Source organism: Bactrocera oleae, chromosome 5, assembly GCF_042242935.1.
Source record: "Bactrocera oleae isolate idBacOlea1 chromosome 5, idBacOlea1, whole genome shotgun sequence".
In the NCBI taxonomy this organism is placed as follows: Eukaryota; Metazoa; Arthropoda; class Insecta; order Diptera; family Tephritidae; genus Bactrocera; species Bactrocera oleae.
In genome coordinates this window covers 33147095-33171063 of record NC_091539.1, presented here as the reverse complement: position 1 = coordinate 33171063, position 23969 = coordinate 33147095, and the positions used below count along the sequence as shown (strand labels likewise).

The 23969-nt window shown below is 33.3% G+C and overlaps 1 protein-coding gene across 1 annotated transcript in view; it reads left to right on the top strand.

Annotated features, from left to right (window-relative positions):
* The window catches only part of SPR (Sex peptide receptor), a 123862-nt gene that overhangs the window by 15361 nt on the left and 84532 nt on the right, over positions 1-23969 (top strand). Inside the window, exon 2 of the mRNA XM_036371794.2 lies at positions 5676-5724. The gene's annotated coding sequence lies outside the window, so the exon portion shown is untranslated. The remainder of the gene's footprint in view (positions 1-5675; positions 5725-23969) is intronic.

Genomic DNA, 23969 nt, shown 5'->3' with positions numbered 1-23969 from the left:
AATAATCGGAAATCAAAAAATTAGGGTTAATTCGTTAGATAACAGTTTTCAAAGGTAAAGCCGAATAGGTTTTTGAAATTTAAGTTTTAAGTTTTTTTGGAACACTTTGAAGGGAAAATCGCAATGTTTTGCGTAAAAAATGGCCTAACTTGTTATTGTAAATATTAATTATTTACAAATCTGAAAAGAACTCTCCAGTATTGTTTTGTAAATTATTTACAGAAATGGTGTATAGGAAATGCTCGGTGTAGTAATTTTGGAGTTATGAAGGGTAACGATTTTGAAAACGTGAATTGTGGGTAAACCTTATGTAATGTAAAAACTTATGTTAAACTTTCACAAGACACATATAAAAATACGCATAACTTCGTCAATTGCTAGGATTGACTGGAAATTTAAATACAACATTCTTCAGATATTATGCATTCATTCACTTGATTATAAAAATCCGTTAAATTTTAAGAGTCATAAATACGTTCTTAAAAATTTTAAATCTGAGAAACCTTGCGAAAAAAATATAAATTGCAAACTAAGTATCGACGCGTTGGATTCAAAAGTTGATGAGATCTAAGATGATAAAAAGAAAGACTCGACATTCAAATTTGACACTGTAGATAATCAATTAAAAATAGATTACGCAAATAAATTACTATTGGAGCGAAGTAAACCACCCAAACGAGTGAGACGAGTGTCGAGGTTGTCAGTGTGTAAAAAAGCTATTCTAATGTCAGAGACATTGATCGATACTGATATTAATCATAACAATCCACATCACGTTCTTTTCAATAATTTTAAAGGTGCTTTTAACCAAACCAATAATTATGACATACAAGCCGCCAAAGATATTAGAAGATGATCAAGATTTGCGTCACAGGGGCAATTCAACACTCGATTTCGTAAAAAGTTTTATTTGTTTAATGATGTTACCCGTTTGATGCCTGGAATCAAAAATTACCTTACGGTTTTAGAAAAAGATACATAAATCTAGAAACTAGAAAGACTTTTACTTTAGCATTAATGATTTATATAAAAAATTTAAGAAAAGGATCGCAACACTTATTTATTCGCCCCATTTTAAACACACAAAAATTATTATTATAATAAATAAAAATAGTTTTAACAGACTAACATATAAACTTAGGTAACGAAGAAATTGAAATTACTGGCAATACTCTTTTGTTAGTTACGAGCTAATTAACAGTATGATAAAAAAAATTTACCTATTGATATTTTATTAAAAAATAAATACTGGACGATAAATTTTGAAAATGTGACTAATTTATCTTTAACGGTTAATTTGTAAACTATTTTTTAATTAAAATTATCTAAAGTTTTCAGGATCTATATATTTAAAATTAAAATTTTTAAAAATCATTTCCGGATACAGTTTTCGTTGCAACTACTCATGAAAAATATACATGGACTTAATTTTTATGATTCACTTTTCGTAATATTGCTTATTAAAAAAAATTAAGCATAAACATTATAAATTTTTTGTAAAACATGGTATTTCATATGCCCCACTACATCACTTTTCAATTGTAATTTTCATATGCTCCCCAATGTTTTTTATCTTTAATACCTTAATTAGAGCAGAGATATTTAGAAGATAGTAGTTAAATGGTTTTAGGACTGCCGGGTCACTTCCAAAATTGTTTTCTTGCAGAAAAATTTTGTTTTCTCTTTTCATTATTAAACATCATAATGCCATATCTTTCGATATGGTAAACAAGTATAAAGATATTCAAACATTTATATAAGCGAGGTAAGAAAATACCTCAAAATTAAAGAAAGGAAAATGCCAACTTTTCTTGTAACCTATGTTCTAAAATCTTTGCTGCCCAAATCTTTTTAAAATTAGTTTTGTTGGTACCATAGTTTTTATACAGAATTTTAATATTGTGCAGCATTTTCTTTTAATCAATTTCAAATTTTCTCGTTTTGTAAAGGATTCCTCCTCGCTAATATGTTTTATTCTTGTTATTCTCCAATATGCCCCCAAATCCTTCCCATTTTTTAACCATTCTTTATTCGATGTCGGAGTAAAATTTATTTTTCTGACAACTGGCAGAACTCTTAATATATGCAAAATTCAAAATCTTTTTTAGTTTCTTTAGTTCAATATGTTGATTTATACTATATTCTTCAATGAGTAAGGACCCGAGGCGTACATAATATTTCAGGTACAGTACTAGGTTGTTATTATTTGATTTTGATTTTGTTATTGAAAAGCCCCGTGTAGTTACAGTTTTTGCCCTAATAAAAGAATCCAATGTAAATAAGCTCTTTACTTTTAATTTAAACCGTTCCTAACTCATATTTCCTTTCCCATGTAAATAACCTGGGATTTTTTGCATTAAACAAGTAAGTCCACAACTATGAAAACGTGATATTCTAATGCAAAATTTTCCGCTCTGCAATAAAAAGTTTAAACATTTTTTTCATAAAAACTTTCCTTTAAAAGTTACACGCTGTAAAACATATGTACAATATATATCAAATGTACTGAGCAGCATGCGAATGATTTATATTATATTATATATTCCGTGTTGCTCATACGACATGGTGTACTACTAGTACGATACATTTAATGCATAACTTTAACTGCGTATAACGTTTAAAGAAATGTTTTTATGAAAAAACTTATTCATATATTTTGGAAAGCGGAAATTTTTGTATGCGAATATCAACATACATACAAGTTGTCTTTCATCAGATATGAATTTTTCTATTAATTAGTTACTGGGTATATTCACGTAGTATAATGCCGCTACTATTGGATTGAATATATTGTGTTTGCATAAATATTATTGTTTATTTGCACGCGTAGGTTAAAATGCTAACTTCCCGTGTGCTTATATACACTAACAAATATATGTTTTTTCGTCTACAAATATTTACCTCTGTTGATTTAACACAAGCTCGAATAATTGCACAATAAATTCTGAAATCATTTAATTTAGCGACCAAATAGTATAACACCTACGCCGGAATTCCATTTTTATTGGCATTCGGCTTATAGCTGGATTGGAACACACATTTCTGCTAAAGCTTTTAGTGCAGCGACTTTGATCGGCATTGATCATTTCAAATCGCATAGCAGAATTTAGTGTGCGCTATCTACAATTGTATACTGCCTTGTTATTTAAATAACTGTAATTAAAATGCCATTACTGGTCATATTTATGCCAGGTGGATAACATCGGTGGGGTTTGTATAGTTTATCTTAAAATAAAGATCGAGTTCAACGTTAAGGTTTTGCCAATGTGATGCCAATGGGTGGCTTATACTGCTTAACTATATTCGCACATATCACAGTAATGTATAGTCCAGATATAAATATGGATATACTTTCAATATTTTTTGTAAAGGTCTATAATTATGAGACTTTTTCCTACAAACTTGTTTTTATTGTTTATAATTTCGAGAATAATTTCATAAAATTGAACTTTTTTCTGGGTATTGCATCAATTCAGAGATTTAATCTTAATGAGAAAAGTGATTTCTACGTATTTCGAAGATAACCTCCAAAATCGAAACATTTGTCTTTCGACGTTATTGCATTTCTAAATTAAGCTTATTGCAAACTTCAGTATAAATTACAGTACATAAGTTTTTAAAATAAGTAAATATATGGGCACCATCTACGTTTTTCTCTCATTTCAATGGGGTATAACATTTTTCGGTCAATTTTTATGACAGATGTTATAAGGTTTCAAACTCGGGCAAGTATTTTTTGGAATATAAAACTTCTAGTTTTTCGAAGCTCCGACTTTGAGCTTTTACATAATCAGTCATATAAGCTTGCCAGAGAAATGTTATACACCGTTGTTTGGTTCAATACCTAGTCGAGCTTTGTACAGTGTTGTTAACTCTTTGGAAGATTTAATTTAATTTATTCGATTATAATAAAAATAATATTGAAGAATTTTAATATTAAAAATAGAAGAATTAATTTATAAATGAAATGTTGGTAAAGCAAGCTGTCTAAACCAGTTAATATTAAGCAAGGTATTATGAAATGTGTATATGTATTTTAGTGAGAGATTATAGAGAGATATTTTAGAGAGAGAGTAGAGAGATAAATTTTTCTATAACTAATAAAATTTACTGAGCTTTAATATATCTTAATATGTTTAAAAAAGTTCCAGATTACAAAAAATTTAACGTATTCCTAGCATAATGAAGCTTTAGCAAATTGTGGAAGCCTTGTCGTATACGTAACATTTGAGTTGCACAACTTAACGATTTCCGCGACAAAGTTAACTGCACTATCGCCATCATATATCTGTACCGACATAATAAATTAACACATAACTAGTTGGTATGAATTGAATGATTACAAAATAACAGCGTTATTACACAGATTCTTGTTACTTATACACAGCAGTGTGCGGACATGACCTACAGCTAAAAGTCATTGTGCATGCAACAAGCTCGAATGTTGTAAATAACAAATACGCTTAATATGTTGGCGACTAAAGCAAAAAGTCTGAAAGAGAATTCTAGTATTTACATGTGATAAAATGCTCTCAAGGCAAACAATATCTGATATTGCGCTGTCTTCACCTTGGATGGCGCTGAATTTGTTTGTACGATTACTTTTTGCGTACAGGTCTCCATATATTGTGTATGAGTATGCATGCCACAATTGCCTGTAGCCATGTAGTTTTAAGCTGATATAAGATACAAACATGCAGAGCCCAGCTGGAAGAAAGTAATTGGTTTCATGCGTTAGCAAATTTTTCTCACTGGGCCTGAAATGCAGTTGGTACCAGCCATATATAAGGCAGTCTGTCGCTTTTGATGAAATGAAAATAATAACATACTTTCCGTTGAAGCGTTGATGCTTTAATAGTCACTACGAAATATATTAGCTTCTGTGCTACCTTCATATTTGCCAACAATACAGGATCTGCCATTGTAGAGGCAAACATGAGAGATAGAAGGTAGAGAATATTATCGTCGGGAATTTCTCATTATCTGCAGGTGTATAAGTGTCTCCGTGCTCGACGAATTCGGTTGCCGATTTCACCTTCACCTTATTTAAGCTCTATTGTTTCATTTCCTCTCATAATGTTCAGCGCACGCTTATGAAGATAATGATGCGTAAGGCTCATTCATGCACGCATGTGTACGTGTGTAGTATTGGCGTAAGCACCTGTGATTATTTGGCTTTGTATCTAATTAAACTGAAGCATTCTTTAAATGCCAGCACCAACTTGCTTTGTCCTTTTTACTTTTTCAGTTATGTTGTGTGTGCAGCTTGAGTATGCCTTGATATGTGTTGTATGTATGTGCACTGAATTTTTACATATTTTTGTTCACTGCATGGGTTGCTCCCAAATTTTGTGTGAGATATGGCCTGTTTATCACTTTTTGAGCTGAAGAATAATAAAATTAATGAATGAAAAAGACTTGATAATCACTTTCTTAATCCTCTAAATACTGGAATTTGTACGTTTTTTTAAAAAGTAACGCTTGGTTGCGGCATTTCAAAATATTTTTTTAGTATTTTTGAATGCTGTCTACTGTATATGCGGGCACTCTGCTAACGTGAGAATAGTTTTCACGAATTATAGATTTCTATACAGTGTACCTGAACTTTTTAAGATAAAGCAATTTTAATTGTTTTACTTCATATTAACAAATGCTCTTAACCTCTTATCTTTCAGGCATACTAAGCAAATCACTACGCAATATTTAATTTGTTTTGCAACGAAAGTAAGTACATTTTTGATATTTTCATTGCAGAGAAAAGTCTTCTTCAGCTTCTGACACAAAATACATTTCCCAATAAACCTTTGTTATCGTGGCCATGATGAAAGAAAAAATGAAAAATTTAACATAAGATATTTTAGTGTCTAGCTTGCTGATTTAGAGATTTTAGCAATTATTTTTGAGAATTATTTTAAAATTAAATTGCTTCTTCCATAACTACATAACTATACCAAGGGAACAAAAAAAGAACAAATGAGGTTGCAGTTACTATTGCAGAATATATTTTGATGCATCTTAAAAAAAAAAATTTACATTAGAAAATGAATTGTAAAGCGACTTCAGGTGAAAGGCTATAAAGTGAAAGAATCAAATAAAAGCTAGTACTTTTGAGAGAGGAATGAAAAACTAGGAATATATTTTTACTCTTTTTATATTTATTAGCCGCTTACCCCCAGTAAATAGAAGTTGTTGAAATATATATACTACTGACTAAATAACAGTGAAACTTAAATGGTGCTAATAAAACTGGCAATTGATAAGCCTGAGTGAGATCAACTAGGTGATGATAAAAAGAGCATTTTAGTACTCAATGTTTGCGAGACTAAATACTCATCTATGCTAATCTATGCTCGGTAGTATTTGTAAGGATATAGTTTAAGATTAAGATTTTTAAGATGTACTTAGAATAAAATATTACATTTTTTCGGCGAGGAGCAATGGAACGTTTAAAGTGGTCCTATTGTTCATGGTAAAGGTCGTTATCTTGATGGGGTTAGTCTTTTTCCAGGCTTCCTATTTGTGAGTTTGTTAACAACATGGGTTTCAAATTGTCAGGCTATAATCGAATAGGCATATTATGGTATCAAGGTATCGACTACAGCTTCCAAACTGAGTATAATGTGTAATTTAAAAATTTTGTAAGTTGAGTAGCCCAACATTGCACATGTGTTTCCTGAACATATCGATTTATTGAAAAATTCCATAAATTGAGAGTTAAAGTTTGGATTTAGGGATAACCTATTTCTGTGCGGAAAATGTAATAGCGAAACTGTGTATTTGGAATGAGAGCTTTATTTGTTGTAGGACGGATTTTCATTTCTCACATACCATTGCCAAAATTAATATATTTTGTGCTGAATTAATTCGTATTAGCAACTGTCACCTTAATGTATTGTACTTTGGCTTCGATTTGACACCGTTATTAGTTTTTGTGCAGGGCCATAGATGAACGATGCTATTCTAATTATTAATCACCGATTTAAGGCTAGACATGAAGCAACACGTCGTTACTTGTCGTTATCAATGAAACCAACAAAATACCGAAATTTTTTTTCAATAAATTCTTCAATATTTCAAAAATATACCACTTCATAAACCACCGTGTATGCCTGTGAATATGAGTCGTCTTTATTGCAAGTACTCAAATGTTGCGTATACGCCCGAGTGCACCACATTTGCGTTTTGCTGGTGTGCATGACTTTAGTGTTAGTTGGCAATGCCGCTTGGAGTTTTCGTCCTAACAAAACACGTAAATGCTGGTCGGGCGGGAAGGCCAATGAAATCATATGGGCTGTCGTTTCTTCAGCAGCATCGATATATAAAACCGCGTTTGCTCTGAATGCGACACATAATTCCGCCCTTTGCATAAATGCTTTGTGCAGTGCGTAAGTGTTCGAAGCAATATACTTGAGTGTGAAATCCGCAGGGCATCTTAAGCGAAACGTTTCTAGGTCCACTTTCGATACAAGCATGTGATGTGCTTGCAAGCGTGTAAATGAATGTTTATGTGTATGTGGTGTTTACCATTTCCATAAGTTATGTACGCATGAGTGAGGATGTACATGTTTCCGTATATAGCGCTTTCGCATAAATAAATATATAGCTTGAACAGCGGCAATTAAGCGAAATTTAGTGCAGTACATATTTTCGTCGTACGCCTGCACTTACATCTTGGTCTCAAGTCCTTTTCCTAACTGCTCCCGTTTCTGCTCATTAACCTAAATTTGCATGGCGCTGCTTGCTAATTGCTGCACCTATTAGTTGGTAATATTTTCCAAATTACCTCGTCTTAAATTGCCCTGGCGGCACATGCCATCTGTAAACATTTCCCTTTAAAGGTTTTCATTTTCTACGCGGAAAGCAAAACTTCCTCTAAGGTCTCTGAAATGTTGCTGCCGTTTCGAGGACTGAGAAGCAGAACAGCTGACTGTTTTGATAGCAACAGTTCCATATACGAAAATACCTAAAAATATTTGTTGGTGTCGCATTTGTATGGTTTGTTGGTTGTTTAATTGTTTACTTTGTGTGGAAATATTTGCCGAAGGCATTTTTTTGAGGTTCGCCTGTTGATTTTTTCCGCATTCTGTGTAGATATTGTGGGTGCAAATTTGATGAGCGACGTATTTTTTTCCAGTGTGCCGTTATTTCCTTTTAGTTTATTTAAAGACTTTGTTGAAATATGAGACACTTTGTGTGTCGTTTTTAAGCAATTGTCAAGAGAGAACACAACTTTTCGGGGTCATTTACTATGTAGTATGCTCTAAATTTAGACTGAAGAGAAATTCTGGATAATGGGCCAGGATTGAGCAACTGCCTAGTTTTAAAAGTACTGTTAATTTCTACATCTGCAGAGATAGTTAATTTTAATTGCTGTTAAAGTCATCTGAGTACTCGATTTATGCTCTACAAGGCAGGAAAGTTTAAACGCTATCACACTTTACGTCATTATATAGAACATAAATAAAGTTTTGAGGGGTTTGGTCAGGTCAAGATTTGCTAAAATTTTAAATTTATACTTTGGTGCTCTAAAAACATTATTCAATTAGTAGAATAACGAAAGAAAGGTCAATGTTCTATCTATTGTAGTGAGTGGGTGTTCGGGTTAGTCAGCTTTAACATGTACACATTTAAAATAAAAGATAGAGGATCTAACTGAAGAGAGGTTATGACGCTGGTCCGTTGTGGTACCTAGAGCTCCTATAAAATTGATCATTAATACCCCCATAAATCGACAAAGTGGTTTGAGCCGATCACAAATTTGTTGACGCGGCCAATGTCAATTTTGGCTATGCCTCCTGGTTCGATGAAGGTTTGACTGTCGAGATGTTTCAGTCTCTGTCTTCCATAGGCTGAACAATGAAGGAAAAAGTTTACGGTTGTTTCCACCTCACCTTCTGCCATACAACTTTGACAATTTGTGTTCGAATGGATTTTTAGACTTACAACATGAATGCCTATTAAACAATGTGTAGTGAGAACTCCTACGACTGAGGCAAGATGAACTTTGCCAGGGCTAGCAGTTCAGTAAATCTCGTACGTTCTAGTCGAGGGCAGAAGGATCTCGCTGTGGCACAAGAGCTGATCGTCGACAAATTGGACTATAGGTCCAGTGCTCGAACGCAAGATGACAACGGAGATCCAACTCGTCACCACATTAGTATAGATACAACATTTTTGAGACTCCCTCCTCAAAATTTCCGGAGAAAAAATGGAGCTGTGAAGGGGATAAAATTAGTTCTTGACTAATTTTTTTAAGCAAATTAATACAATAGTAAGTTTAATCTCTCGTTAGGAATATGAACACTGCCATATACTTTAGGAACAGCGTAAGTAGAAACGGTATAAGCCTTCGAAAAATCTCAACTTATGTATTTCAATGACCTAGCCATACCTAAATTTGCGAATTTAATGAGTTAGACTGTTCACTGTTGTTGTGACTAAAAAATAATTAAGTAAAACAAACAAATTAGTGCAACCAACATTCCAAGAAATTTAATAAATTCGAGTATTCTGGCATTTGTCATTGATATAAAGAAAGTAGGTAGCGATTATTTAACCTGTAAAGCTTGAAAGTTTTAGCTTAGGTAGTTTGTATAATTATATAAACGCACATTTTCGTTTATTCGAAAAATAGTGATTTTACACTCGTTTTGTAACTGTGGCACAACAAAAGAGTATTATAATTTAAGAGCTAGGCACAAATTCGCTTAACGGTTGGAAAATGCGGCCTCATTTCGGTATTTATAGCATGCATGTTGGTAGAGTATATAAAAAAGTATGTGGGTGTGCATGAGCTTGGACCAAACTGTGACTGCCAGCATATGTGTGCACGTGGTTGCTATCAAAAGCAAATAGCAATACATTGCTGCCACACGCCCCAAAAACCAAGTATGCAGACGCCGCACTGCCAAGGAAACGATGGAAATCGCAAAACGCAGCAGAGAAATCGTTAAACCACAAATTATACATAGTCAAACGATTATAGTCGTATACTTACCACAAAGTTGCAAGTGCATAGCACGGAAGGGAACATCTAACCCTTCTTTGGGATCGTTAAAGTTCATTGGTAATATCAATGCTTTTAAGCATATGCCGCCCACTAGCCGCGCCTTCTGCACTTTTAAAACTGGGGTGAAACAGTTTAAGTTCGTAAGACGTACCAACTTATGCAAATTTGCCAATGAATATGAATAAATTACTTGCAATACAGAAATAATGCTTTCAAAGAACCAAACCGGCGAAGTGGAGCTCGGCAAAGCGCCATATGGAGGGCATGCGGTGGTTCGGGTGAGCAGCGAGGGGCGCAATAAAATCTATCAAACGATTATCGTCTGCCAATTGGATCGGTTAGGATTTGTGGATTTGTAAAGCAGACAACTCTAGACAAACAATGGGGAAAATCGAATGTAAGAGCGTTATTGACAGAGGAGTATTCCTAAACAAATAAACGTGCGATGTATGTATAAATGCGTGTTACTGAATACTTGGTCGAAGTAATTTTTAAACTTTTACATTTTTTCTGTTTAAACAAAATATTCACTTTGCCAGCGGCATTGTAAACGCTGCAGTGACCCGTTGGTCTCTGGTACCGGGGAAGAATCTGAGTGACATGCAAATTCGTTCATATATGTCTACAAAGCGGTTTACGTCGCTTTCGGTATTTATTTATTATGCTGTTTCTTCTTCTGATTTTTTATTGTCTTGTCATAATACTCACAAATTCTCCGCCATCACTCGCTCTCCGTTGACTTTTTAAACAATCATTTATTTTGCTTATATTTAAATTTCAACGTTATGTTGGTTTCACTATGGCAACTCTACAGTGTTGTCTATGTGTGCGTGTGCTGCTCATAACTCACGTGGCTTGGTGGCAATCTTGCAAAGCTGCCACTTTGTACCGGGAAAACATGGCATTTAGTTTCAGTCGCATATTCGATTAGGAAAATGGTGCACCATTTTATCGTTCCTCTATTTTAGATTATACCCCAGCTATATTTGCTTAATTTAAAAACTTCATATACCTGCATTTTGCTTGCTTCGCTTTTCTCAGCATTTTATTACGTACTTTATTTCATCCTTGCTTGACTCAAATTTATGCACCCTCTTGTCTTCTCTCCGCTGTGAATTCCTTGACGCCTCGAATCATCATACCATTTTTCATGTGCAATGCAAAGTGATGGATATATAATATGAGTTTGCACCTCCTTGCTGGAGGCCGTGATGTTGTGCAACATTTTGCCGCTTAATCCATTTATGCAATTTTATAGTTTTGCGTTTTATTTGCTAAATTTTCTCTCGCTCGTCATATTGTTATCACAGTGAAGCTTAGTTCAGTATCTTTGATACTGCATACATGCACATAGATATGTTTATATATTAGGGTCACCGTTATTTCCCAAGTTGATTTTGTTATTGCAAATGACCCCTGAAGTTTTGGTTTTTGCTTTACAACATAGGTTCCAACGTAAACAATCTGTTTGTTTGTAATTTAAACCGTGCCTAATTCATATTTATTTTCCTATGTATATAATATGGTATTTTTTGATATTTTGCAATAAGGAAGTAAATCCACAACTTTGAAAAAGTATTATTCTAATACAAAACTTCCGGTTTACAAAAAAGATTTCCGATTTTTTCATAAAAACATTCAATTAATAGTTATATATGAAATGTGTTGAGAGTTCATACAAGTGCGTTATAAATTCTGTGTTGCTCATTAATTTAATTTTAAGTGTTCCGATCCTTTTTTGAAGAGCAGAATATTTTGTAATAGGATAGCACTTTTTCAAAGTTTTAGATTTATTTGCTATGGAGATAAAAAATTTATTGTAAAAGATTAAAAAATCCCATGTTTAAAAATGATTTAGGCACGGTTTAAATTGAAAATAAAGAGATTGTTAGGTATCGTATTTTGTAGAACAAAAACTGAAATATCAAAAGGCATTGCAAAGAATAAACAATTAAATTGGGAAATAACGGACAGTGAATTTGGAAAATACCTCATACAAATGTATAATATACTTTTTAATTGGAGAACAAAACCGCACTAGCGTAGTTTGCTTTTGAATTTGGATATTTACAGGTATTGCTGCACTAAAAAACACGTACATATTTACATATAAAGCGCTATAACAAAATAGTAATGTTCCATTAAATTCAGGATAATAATTTTGAACACCTCAACAATAATTTCTTTAGATTTTAATTGGAGACATATGAAATATTCATCTTAGGTATTGCTTTATAATTTTTAGTAATTTAATTTGCTTCTTAATATAATTTTGGTTGAAAATACTTTTTAAGACAACGCTAAGCGAAGTACTTGTATATATTACTAAAAGCTTATCCTTTCTATGAGAGGTAACACCGTAGACCATCAAAGGACTCGTTTATTATATACAGAATTTTGAGTAATGCAAGACTAGAGGGTTGGGATAGCTGATATCAAGAGATCGTATTCAAGAAAAATTGAAAATTCGAAAGGTTTGTGCCAAGGGCAAGCTCACAATCGATAGATGCTCTGAGTAACAAATCAATAAAAATTATGGTCGCCAGCGACTAATCTTAAACTTCATGAAAATGGTCGCAGGAAACAAATCGCCGAGACAAAGGTCTATTTTGAAGCGAACGACCCCGAGATGGAAGATAGCTATAATCTATGTATACAGAGAAAAAAGCTTCATATTATTTTCATCAATCGGCTTATAATAAACAATAACGTATGCATGAAGTAGTAGTGTTTGCAAAAAGTTATGTTAGATTTGAGCATGGCCTAATGTTTGAGTTTCTGAAAAGAAAAAGCTGTACGTCATGTCGTAATAATTTCTGCGTGATACTTCTATACCCTTTTCAAACACTTAAACTTAAATTAAGTTAAGTAATATTGAATAGGAATAAGTAAGTTTCAATTGCTGAAAATAACTCTTGAGAACATAATGCAAAGGAGAATGCAACTACCTATTAAGAATTGTCATTATTCTAACTTACAGTGAATCAAGAATACCAGTTGCAAAGTTTTACTAGAAATAATCAAGTGGCTGTCAACCCTAGTTAATTTAGAAATGAGCTTTATCTCAATATTGTGAAGAAATAAATAAAAGTAGAAAATATTTTAAATGTCAATATCAGAGAATCTTTCAACCTGTGGTAGAGATCTCAAAGATGTTGTCTCGGATGACAGTTTATAAATCTAATTGAAGTCAAGTGAATATATTCTTTATTTCTTGATACAATTTGAAGAACTAGCAACACGTTTAATTTATTCATACTATGGTCAGAAAATTTCACTGAACCTACTGTAATATGATGGCCATGTCATAAGATCTTGATTTAATACGATGTATCTAAAGCAACCACAACCTTTATATAAATTCTCATCTTGTTAAAATCCTAAACAACCATATGTACCGTTTTCGATTTGCCAAAACTTTGAGATTGGTGAATAGAACAATAAAGTGGCGTAAATTAAATATACTGACATAAGTTATACCAATGTGATGAGGATTTCGAGCACTCGATGGTATTGTATCCAACTCGATAATCTTATGAAGAAATTAATCATGTATAAACCAAGAATAATAAATATCAATTTTTGTGACGATTTTGGTCGCAGAAATCATAACAAAATCTTTATATTGGAGTGCTGAATTTCAGTTTATTGAATTCAAATAGCGATTTTAACGGTTAACATAAAGAAATGTACCAGCGTGGAAATTGCAAAAAGCAAATAAAAAGGTTTCAACATTCATATGAGACGGGGGCCTCGTTTACTTTATGTATGTACGAAAGCATAAAAGAGTGGAACTTCCGCTTGGTCGAATATCATAGCGAGAAGGTAAAAGTTGTGCCAATAGTTGGTTAAGAAGTATATGAAACTGTTATTTGGTAACAGTAAATTGGCAAGTCGCTGAAGTGCAATCCAGTTTAGGCCAAGTGAGAGAAGAGTTTACAATTTAATTATATTTTTCCTTACTACGTTTATAATATTCGCTTTTGGCGGTGGCAGCATACGGCAGTCGCTGTACTGGAAAATTGGTAATTTCCACCTTCTTTGAACATTTCATTTCGAACTCTCTGTTTGGTTATGTGTAATTTCATTAATGAAAAAAAAGTATGTTCCTTTGACTCAATACTTGAAAACAAATTTGAAGTCCTTTGAAAACAGATTTAATTGAAGCAAAAACAGTCACAATAAATAGGCTATGAAATTGCGACTTTATTGTCGTTAGCTATGGTTCGATGCTACAATAACAGCAGGCAGCTGAGTTGTTGACCAACAATACACCTAATTCACCAGTTGGTCGCTTTCCTAATTGGTCTATTAGCTGCAATTACGATTACTTTATATATTTCTAAGAATATAATCGAACAAGCAAACGAAGTTATATTTAACTAGTTCAGTATGATTTTTGTTATTGGTACACTCATGGTCAAAATAGTAGGTACTACTAACGATATAAAAGAATGTAAACAATGATCTCAATGTAAAGTAAGAGAATTTCCTTATGTATTGCGCACACGGTCAAGAATTGCGTTTTTATATTTTGTCAAATTCTACATAAGACTGAAGAGTTTTTCGATTATAGTTCAAGGGCTTCTTTATATTGAGTAATAATAAAATATGGGTGCGCATTTTACTGCTATAGGCAAGAAAAGAACTTGTTCAAAGAGGCTGAAAATTTTGTTATAAGTGCTCCTAGAAAATATTTACGAGTGACTGGTGGCAGGAAGATTGCAGCTACCTAAACCTACCGGATTTATTACAGCGTTCCTTTGATACATATTTGAAATTTATGGTTGAAGAAATAAGAGGTAAAACAATCAGCCAAACAGTCTGGGATGACAAAATCTAGATAAATCTAAGATAGAAACAGGAAGATTCGTCTACCGGAAGGCAGAGAGTTTCACGCGAGGCAATGTGTTTATCCGATATGTATATAATAATATGCCACATTGTTGGAAGACACTTCCAACGTTGTGAAGCATTGGTTTTAATAAACAAAAGGATACCTTATGGAGGGACATAGCCAATCATAACTTAACATAACTCGAAAAGGGAATTGGAAACTCTGTTTTTCAAAATTAAGTACAATTTAAGAAAAACAATTATTGATAATAGTGTATGGTTTAAAAACTATTTCTATTATGTTATAAACAATAATATCGCAAATAATCCATAATAGTTGAAGAAAAAGTTGATCTGGTCATATTAACTTCTGCATATTTTTTTATGAATATGGAAGTAAAAAAACCCGAAAATTGGGATGTTCCGATGTTTTGAAAAAAAAAAAACCCAAAAAAAGAGTTTTGATTAACTCTTTTGAATATAAAAAATGGCAGCATTGACATTGCATAAATCACATCTAGTTTGAGAAATACTTATAAATTAAATATTTCGGAACATAATCAAATACTCAATATTATAAATTTCCGTTACGAAAAAAAATTCTCTAGATGTATAACGCTTTGAGTTTTATAAAAGAAAAAGCAGAAGTTAAAAACAGTCTGTCCAGTATTGTATTTAGAGATATATATAATCAATATTTAATCACAATTATGTAGCTTGTCTAAGACTTAGCAGTGGTTTCGTCTCAAAGAGGAGAACAATAGCTTTGCCTTCACCACCTCTGACAACCTCTTCACAAATGTACAACTCGTATTTAAATACTTTTCTAATAGTCCATTTGGGATCTTTAGGACGCTTCGTTAGAACAGCTGCTTCAAAACTTTCTCACAGACTAATCAATTTTGTTAACGAAAGTAAATCAACCGATTTCGACCCGGTTTGCGGCAAACTATGTGTTTCTTCAAGGTTTAGAACTGATTAGTTTTTGGTATCGATCGGTCAAGTCGTTTCGAAGTAATTTGAAAAAAAAAACGATTTTTTCGAAATTTTTCGTTTTCGATATTTCGCAAGTAAATCAACCGATTTGAAATGTGATAGGGTCCAAACTTACACGAAATTCAAGTGCAATGAAACCCTATGGAATGCCGTTTAGTTTATTCAAATCGGTTGAGCCATTTAAAAGTTATAAGAGGTTTACATACATCCACACACACTCACACACACCCATACATCCACACATACATACAGACATACGGACATCATCGTAGAAATGTTCGGGGAAGCTTCCTCGACCCTCAGAACGTCGAGATCTGTTGAAACTCGATTTTTGCAAAATCGGGTGAAACCAATAACTTCCCGATTTTTAGAAAATTTTCAATTTTCTTAGCGTTAAGTTAAAAAAGTGACATTTTTTGCTGAATAGGCTAATATTTATATATATTATATTATTTCGTTCAGCTAACGGTTGATTGTAACAGTTCACATATGACTTATGTATATGAGTAACAAATTTCTTTTAACCATGTTTTATGCTTATAACGATTGATCCAAGTAGAGGTACTTTTATCAATAGCCTTTTGACAGACCAAACGTGAGTCGTGTCAAGTAGTCATGTTATTTTTTTTTAGTACTATTTGCCATTTCATCATGGAAACACTTGCGCCTTTACAACGTTTACAAATCGGTCAACTTTATTATGAAAATTCACGTTCTGTAAAGTAACCGTCAATGGCGACCGTTATCGCTCCATGATAACCGACTATTTGATGCCTAAAATTGAAACTCGTGATCTCGGTGATATTTAGTTTCAACAAGACGGCGCTACTTCCCACATATCGCATCAATCAATAGATTCGGTAAGCAGATAATTTCAGGCTTTAGGCCTGATTGGCCACCAAGATCGTGTGATATCACACTTTTTTTCTGTGGGGATATGTTAAGTCTATGTGGACAATCCAGCTTCGATTCAGGCCAGTCGAAATGATCGAACGAGTCATCCAAATTGGACTCAATCTTCAAAAAACAAATGCCAAAGAATGATCTTTCGAATGATAGTAAACATTCCGCATTAAATTTGAATTTCTGTGTTTTTTTCTTTAAAAAAGTAGGAAACTTGAAATGGATCACCATTTAAAAAGAATTCATCCCTTCTAATGGAATGACCCCTAAATGACAAAGTTTAAATCATTATGCAAAACTATGAGTTGTTGGTATAACAAGAAAATGCTGTACCGAGGGAGTAATTGTACGATGACTTTGGCATTTTTGTATCTATAATTATATTAATAGAGTCCTTCTAAAACACTTTTGAATTTTTTTAATCTAAATATTAAAATATGTTAGAGATTTTTTTTAACAAACGCTTGTGTTGGCAATTAAGTTTTATTTGAATGCTCACTTGAGTGAACACCTTTTTCTTTGTCAAAGAAAATACAATTCTCATAAAAACGTCACTTTGAAGTTAAACAGGTCAACTCTCAATACAAGCGCAAATACTTCAAGGAATTATATTCACTTGTTTGTTCAGTGAAACCGCAGCCACATGAAGCATGAAATTTCTGCTTCTACTCGATACTGTGGACAAGGCTGTGGCGTGTGATCGTTGAAGTTTTAAATTTTATTGGTTGGGGTCTTGGTTTTTTTATACAAGTTTATACCATCAATAATAGGAGACTGACTTTGTTAATGCGCTTGGGTTGGATGAGGTGATATGAGTGATGGGAGGACATAATGGACCAAAGGTCGCAATGCACACTCTATTTATATCTGTACTCTATTAATATTGCTATTACATTATTCCTTTTGGAACAAGGGTTAGTTATTATTTTTATACTCTCGCAACCTGTTGCTACAGAGTATAATAGTTTTGTTCTCCTAACAGTTGTTTGTATCACCTAAAACTAATCGAGTTAGATATAGGGTTATATACTTGTATATATAAATGATCAGGATGAAGAGACGAGTTGAAATCCTTGTTGTGTACTTGAGTAAAAATTGAGATATATTTATGAAACTTGGTATACATGTTTCTTGGTACCGTAAGACGGTTGGTACTGCAGATGGGCGTAATCGGACCACTGCCACACCCACAAAATGCCATTAATCAAAGTAGCTCCACAATAAGATACAAGACTGTTATTTGGTACACATGATCACATTAGGGAGGGGCATCTGCAGTTTAAAATATATGATAAGGTTTAATGTGCTTATCTTCTACACCGCTAAAGCTAAACTAAAAAAATTCACTGGAAGCAAATCTTCTTAAAACCTCTACCTAGAGTGTGAAAATAGTTGAAATCGGGTTACAACTCCGCCCACTCCCCATATAACGGTACTGTTAAAAACTACTAAAAGCGCGATAAATCAAGCACCAATCAAGCCAGAGACATTTAATTTTATCCCTGGGATATTATGAAATGTCTTTATAGGAACCGCTTTTAAAATTAGACGGTGTGTGTGGCACCACCCACTTTTAGGTGAAAACCCATATCTTGCGATCTGCTTAACCGATTTCAACCGAAATTCTTCTTATATTTCTATGCTATTGTGCGAAAATGGGCGAAATCGGATTACAAACACGCCTACTTCCCATATGACACAATTTCAATTCTATCTGATTCTTTCACTTTCCACTATGAAAATCAACCAACAATGATTGTATTGGGGTAAAACTTTGCATGAATAATGCGTTTAAAGTATGCCACCTTGTGACTAAAAATTGTCTAAGTCAAACGAAAATATCAATCAATGTGTAAGATATATAATTGGAATTCATATAATAAAATAAACAAATGAAACTCTTGATAATAGTATGTTTTTGTGCCAAAAATGAGTTGAATCGGATCAATACTTCCTTTGATATAAAATTTTGCCAACACCTGAAGTCATTTCCCGGGTTTTGATCCTTGCAAGTTGCGAGAGTATAAAATGTTCGGTTACACTCGAGCTTAGAACTTCCTTACTTCTTTTCTATGAAGTGGCAATTTTTCTAACATATATATTATATTAATATTCCGTTAAGCTGCCAGATTTTTTAGCCAATAAGTCGAATAGCTACAAATGTTTGTAACTAAAAATATTTCACTTATTTTGCTATTTTCCTTTCAGCACATTACTTTGCTCTTTCAATACAATGTTACTATATTTTCCTATTGTTTGCGCTCATCAATCAAAATTTTCGTTTTCATTTTATTTCATGATTAATTGTTGAAATGTTTGTTACGCCTTACGATTACATACGCTTGAACCGAACCATGCCGCGCACTTTGTTCAGCCACCCTCACAATAAAGTTCCCTTCACACCCGGGCGTTTTGGGATTAGCGCCGTGCCTCAGCTTGCTTTGCAATCCAGTTGCTCTTGACATTTGACCAGTGTAGTAGTGTAGTTCCTGTTATTTCCTCTAAGCTGTCCTGTATATTCATATTTTATAATTTATTCTATACATTTACTAGATTAAAGTGCCAATTGCATTCAGTGGCCGAGCCGAGCGTACGAATGAAATGTCAGAAACGTGATTGATTAGCCAACTCGTGAAATTGCGAATGCTCGTGAGCCAGAGGATAGGGTCTGAAACCAGTAAGCAGCTATATAAGCCGCACTGAAGAGCGCACGAAGGTCCATCTGTAAATATTTACGTTTAACATTCTGATTTTGGTTACATTTTGCTTCCATTCAAACTGTTCAAGCAGACTTCCGATTTAAGTACTCATTTCTCATGAATAAATAAAGGCGCTAATGCGTGTGTAAGTAAGTATGTGGTATAAGTCGGCTTACGATTACTTTGGCTAGGGATGAACTATAAACCTTGCGGAAGAGTGTCTACGGCAATTTTATTCAAATATTTTCCTAAAACATATTATATAATAAACATTGCTAGTTCCAGTATACATACACTACGCGCAGGCAGAACCATTACTAAAATTTCTAATGAATAGTATTTTAAGTAGCAATTCATTAAATAATAAAATTTACATTTGCATATTACAAATTATATGAATTATAGTTTTTTGTGCTAATTGCATTCGGTAAATTAAAGCATTAATAATAGAGGATTAGAGACGTTACAAATAACACTAAGAATTGAAAAGTAAAGAGGAGTCAGAAAGCGCAGAGCACAGACTTAACTGAATATTAAATGTTTTCGTACTTTGCAAGTACAATACATAAAGAGCTATTTATGTAGAGAAATGAGATATCAATTGTTTACAGGACAGACCGCCATCCGTGTACTCGATTAATGCATCGTGGAGGGTTTTAATGTTCTTCCTATGTTAATTATTGGTATTTTGGTGGAAGTTTATGGAGAACATGCTCTACTTGAGCGGACGTGCCAAAAGCCGTTTACACGATTTAAACATTTCAAAACGTAAGCAGTCGGTTACATTACAAAGCTAGGAAATTGAGTTTCTGCATCGGATTTGGAGTGGTGATGAAAAATGGATCCTTTTCTATTTCTGAATTGATTAACTTTTGGCCGCTAAGTCGGCGGAGTTCTTCTGGGATGGAATCCACAAATTGGCAGAAAGATGGAAAAATGTTATGGCATCAGATGGGCAATACTCGTACTTTGAACAATACTATTCCACATATTTTTTTTAAATAAGCCTTTAAAGTTTGATAGAAAAACGGAAGGAATCTAATTGTACATAGACCATTAAATGAAATATTACTTATTTTCCATTGTAATTGTTGCTAAGTTAAAAGGAATATTTGAGATCTGAAATCTATATTTCATACGGAAAGATGTGTGCTGTTTTAATAACCAAATTTCTTAAGACCTCATATATTGATATCCTTCCGCCGGGGATATATGTATGTTGAATATTAATCTCAGATTTAATAATTAATGGAGACTGTATCATACTATATTAAGTTTAAAATGTTGCGGTAATTTTATTAATATATCACGGATGTCAACTCAAATGTATCGGAGAAAATCAGCTCAGACCATAATCGGTCAAGTGTCCGACTCCGATCACTTAATTACCAATTTACCTAGAGTGCCAAAAAACACGCCTGCCAAGTTTTGTCATGTTATACCATATATAATTTTATTTTTGACTCAAATTATCCGATGGATGGATCAGATGATGTCCGAAAAATTATATTGGCCGTTTAATATTTTACTTCATCTATCTCGGGTCTTTATTGCAAACAACCCTTTGGCGAATCATACTCTCTTCTACGTTCTGTGCAACGTGTTACATACAATCGAGTTGAATAACAATGTATTTTACTAAGCCAGCTGTATCAAGCCAAAATTGTAGCCAATAGAATTCTCGAAATTGAAGCTTTTGTAAGGGAACTTAATTAAACTTAGCAGCTTATATTTAATGGATTCGGAAACAAATGCTAACCATGGAAATCAAAAGCCTGTGTTCTTCGCATAAAATAATAAACCTACATTGTATGTACACTCGTGAGGTCTAGATTCTGAACGTAAGTAACTGCGCGTAAAATGGTGAAGCTAAAAAATCAAATAAAATAATGTAAGCTCATTCGTCAGTCGAACTAACATACTGACCAAGGCAATTATATTATACTTAAAAATGCACTTCCATTTGCCGAAGCAGGTTGCAGCAACGCTGCCCGCGCGGACAACGTGTGAAATGATTTGGTTTTAAGAACGGACCAAAATCTGCATTCATTGCAACCACGACATTGAGTGCTAAAGTAGTTAGTTATTTTTTTGTGGGTGCTTCACTCCGGTGTTGGTATAGTTGTAGCAGCATTTATTGTTTTAGTCCGCATTAAGTTAATTCAGTCTACTTCAGCGTGCGTGTGTATAGTAATCCGCAGGAGCAAGCACCAAGTTGCTTGGCATCCAAGTAAAACAAAAAATATATACTTTGTTGGTTGAATTATATTTTTGTCATTTACATTTCCTCTCCGTAATTCATTTTATTTTATTTTCCGTTTTTAGCGAATTTTTAGTGCTTTCCATTTGTTCGCATGCAAGCGGTCTGGTGGTCAGGAAGTATTAACACGCTTAAATTGATTAAAATACATTACGTTTTACATTTCTATGCACTTAGCAAATTATTTCACAGGAGGAAGTAAAAATAGAGATGTTGGAGTGAATAGGAATATAGCTAAAATAAATTGAAATCTAAATTGAGCTCGAACGATTTCTAGTTATATCAATTCATCCTTTTATTTATGAGTTAAGTATTTAAAGACGTTGGAGCGATTATTGTCCACCTCGTTCAAACTTATTTGCGAACTGTTTCACGACACATTTCGCGTTTTTAGTTAGGAATATTAACAATATTTATTAATATATATTTTAAAAGTGTCGATTTAAGATAAACAGAAATTCTATGCAGTAAGCGTAATATTGGAGAGTGTAGAATTTGTGACTCGGAGAAAAAAGAAAATGCCTTAATATAAACCTATGGTTTCTATACCTAATCCGGAAATTGCCTTACAAGTGTATTCGACCAATATTTTATCATAAAATAACTACCGGTTGATTGATATGTAAATATTGATTAACAAAAATAATTCAATTTGATCCCTTATAATTGATATTCGTGAATATAATATCAATCAAGTGGATGCATTTTGTGGATACAACAAATGAGCTTTGGTTGCACTTTTAATTACTTTTCTGAACTTTTGGGGTGGCATAGCGATGACACGACACGAATGTTTGCTCTGGCTCGTATATAGTCCGAGATTGGGTGGTGTACACTTTGCCTTAGTACAGCCTTATGCTTCAGTTAGGGACCGACGCAAAACCGTAGGCCGAATCAGCTGATACGATCTATCTTATGAAAGCTCAATGTAAATGAGCTTCATCTTCTTGGATGTCAGCGATAATTGGATTTTTCCCGTAGAAACGAGTCAGCTGATTGCTATCTTCCAATACAAGGTTGCCTCAATATTTTGTAGTAATAAAAAATAAGATTGAATATATTTAAAATACTCTTAAACTAACTCAAGTTCACAGTCGAATACAGTTATTTATAAATAGGTAGACTATTTTTATGTATTATATACAAATTGAGTAGTGACAACATTGCTCAAATGTGAACAATAGAGAACCACTGATTTCTATGTTGTCACTACGGACATAACTTTTGACAAATTTCGTTTAATACGTGCCGTAAGTACGGAAGGATGGCACGTTGGTCACTAACTGAAGCATGACTCAAAGAAGTTAGCATTTGTCGAAAGTGGAGCCTGGAAGGCCAGTCAAACTTTTTTCTTTGCCCGACATCCGATGAATTGTTTTTTTTTGGAAGAATGTTAATACCGCCCAAACAATCTTATATATTTGCGGGAAAAAGTATTAAGCCAATATTCATCCATAACAGTTCCATTGACTGTTCCGTCACTTGTTGATCACGCAATACGTCTCGTAATAGTTCAAAATAAAGAATAAAATCTAATCAATAAAAGTAGAATTGTGGATGGAAACCGATATCTAAAAAAAAAATATGTTTCAACCTGGGCTTCTCGATATACTAACTCTATTATTTTTCGTACCAATCAATTTTCAACACGCAAATTATAGTTGTAAACGTGTATTATAGTAAGCAATTTTATTGTCATCAGGAATTCGGAATTCCTAGTAATAACTGATTTAGTATATTTACAAACAAGTTTGTTTGTATAAAAGCGAATAATTCTCTACACACTGCAGGACATTTTTGGATGTGTTAAGAAAATATTTGTAATTTGTTGAACGCTTGTTTGTCGATACTTGTGTGGGCATTTGTATTTGTTCATTTGCTCCATTTAATGACAGAATCACTTACGCTTCAAGTAATTCTCATTGCGCATATAAATCCAAATTAAGTTTGAAGTGGGGCGAAAGAAAACATGAAAGTTTGAATAAGAAAAATATAACAAGCATCTAGGGTATATATTTAAAAACCAATTACATTGTAAATTGTATACAGAAACGTATTTTTAGTATTTTCTACAAGTTGTGTGGGTGTTTGCAAGTGATTGAGAGCTTAGAGACTAACAATTGTAAAACGACAAGGTAGGTGTGTGCACAAGTTGATTTGTGTTGAAAAGATATTTATATAGAAGAGAGTGTCTTCAATTTCGAGGTGATAACACGTGTTCCTCAATACAGTATGTTCAAGTGGGCACACTTGAATATTACTAAAC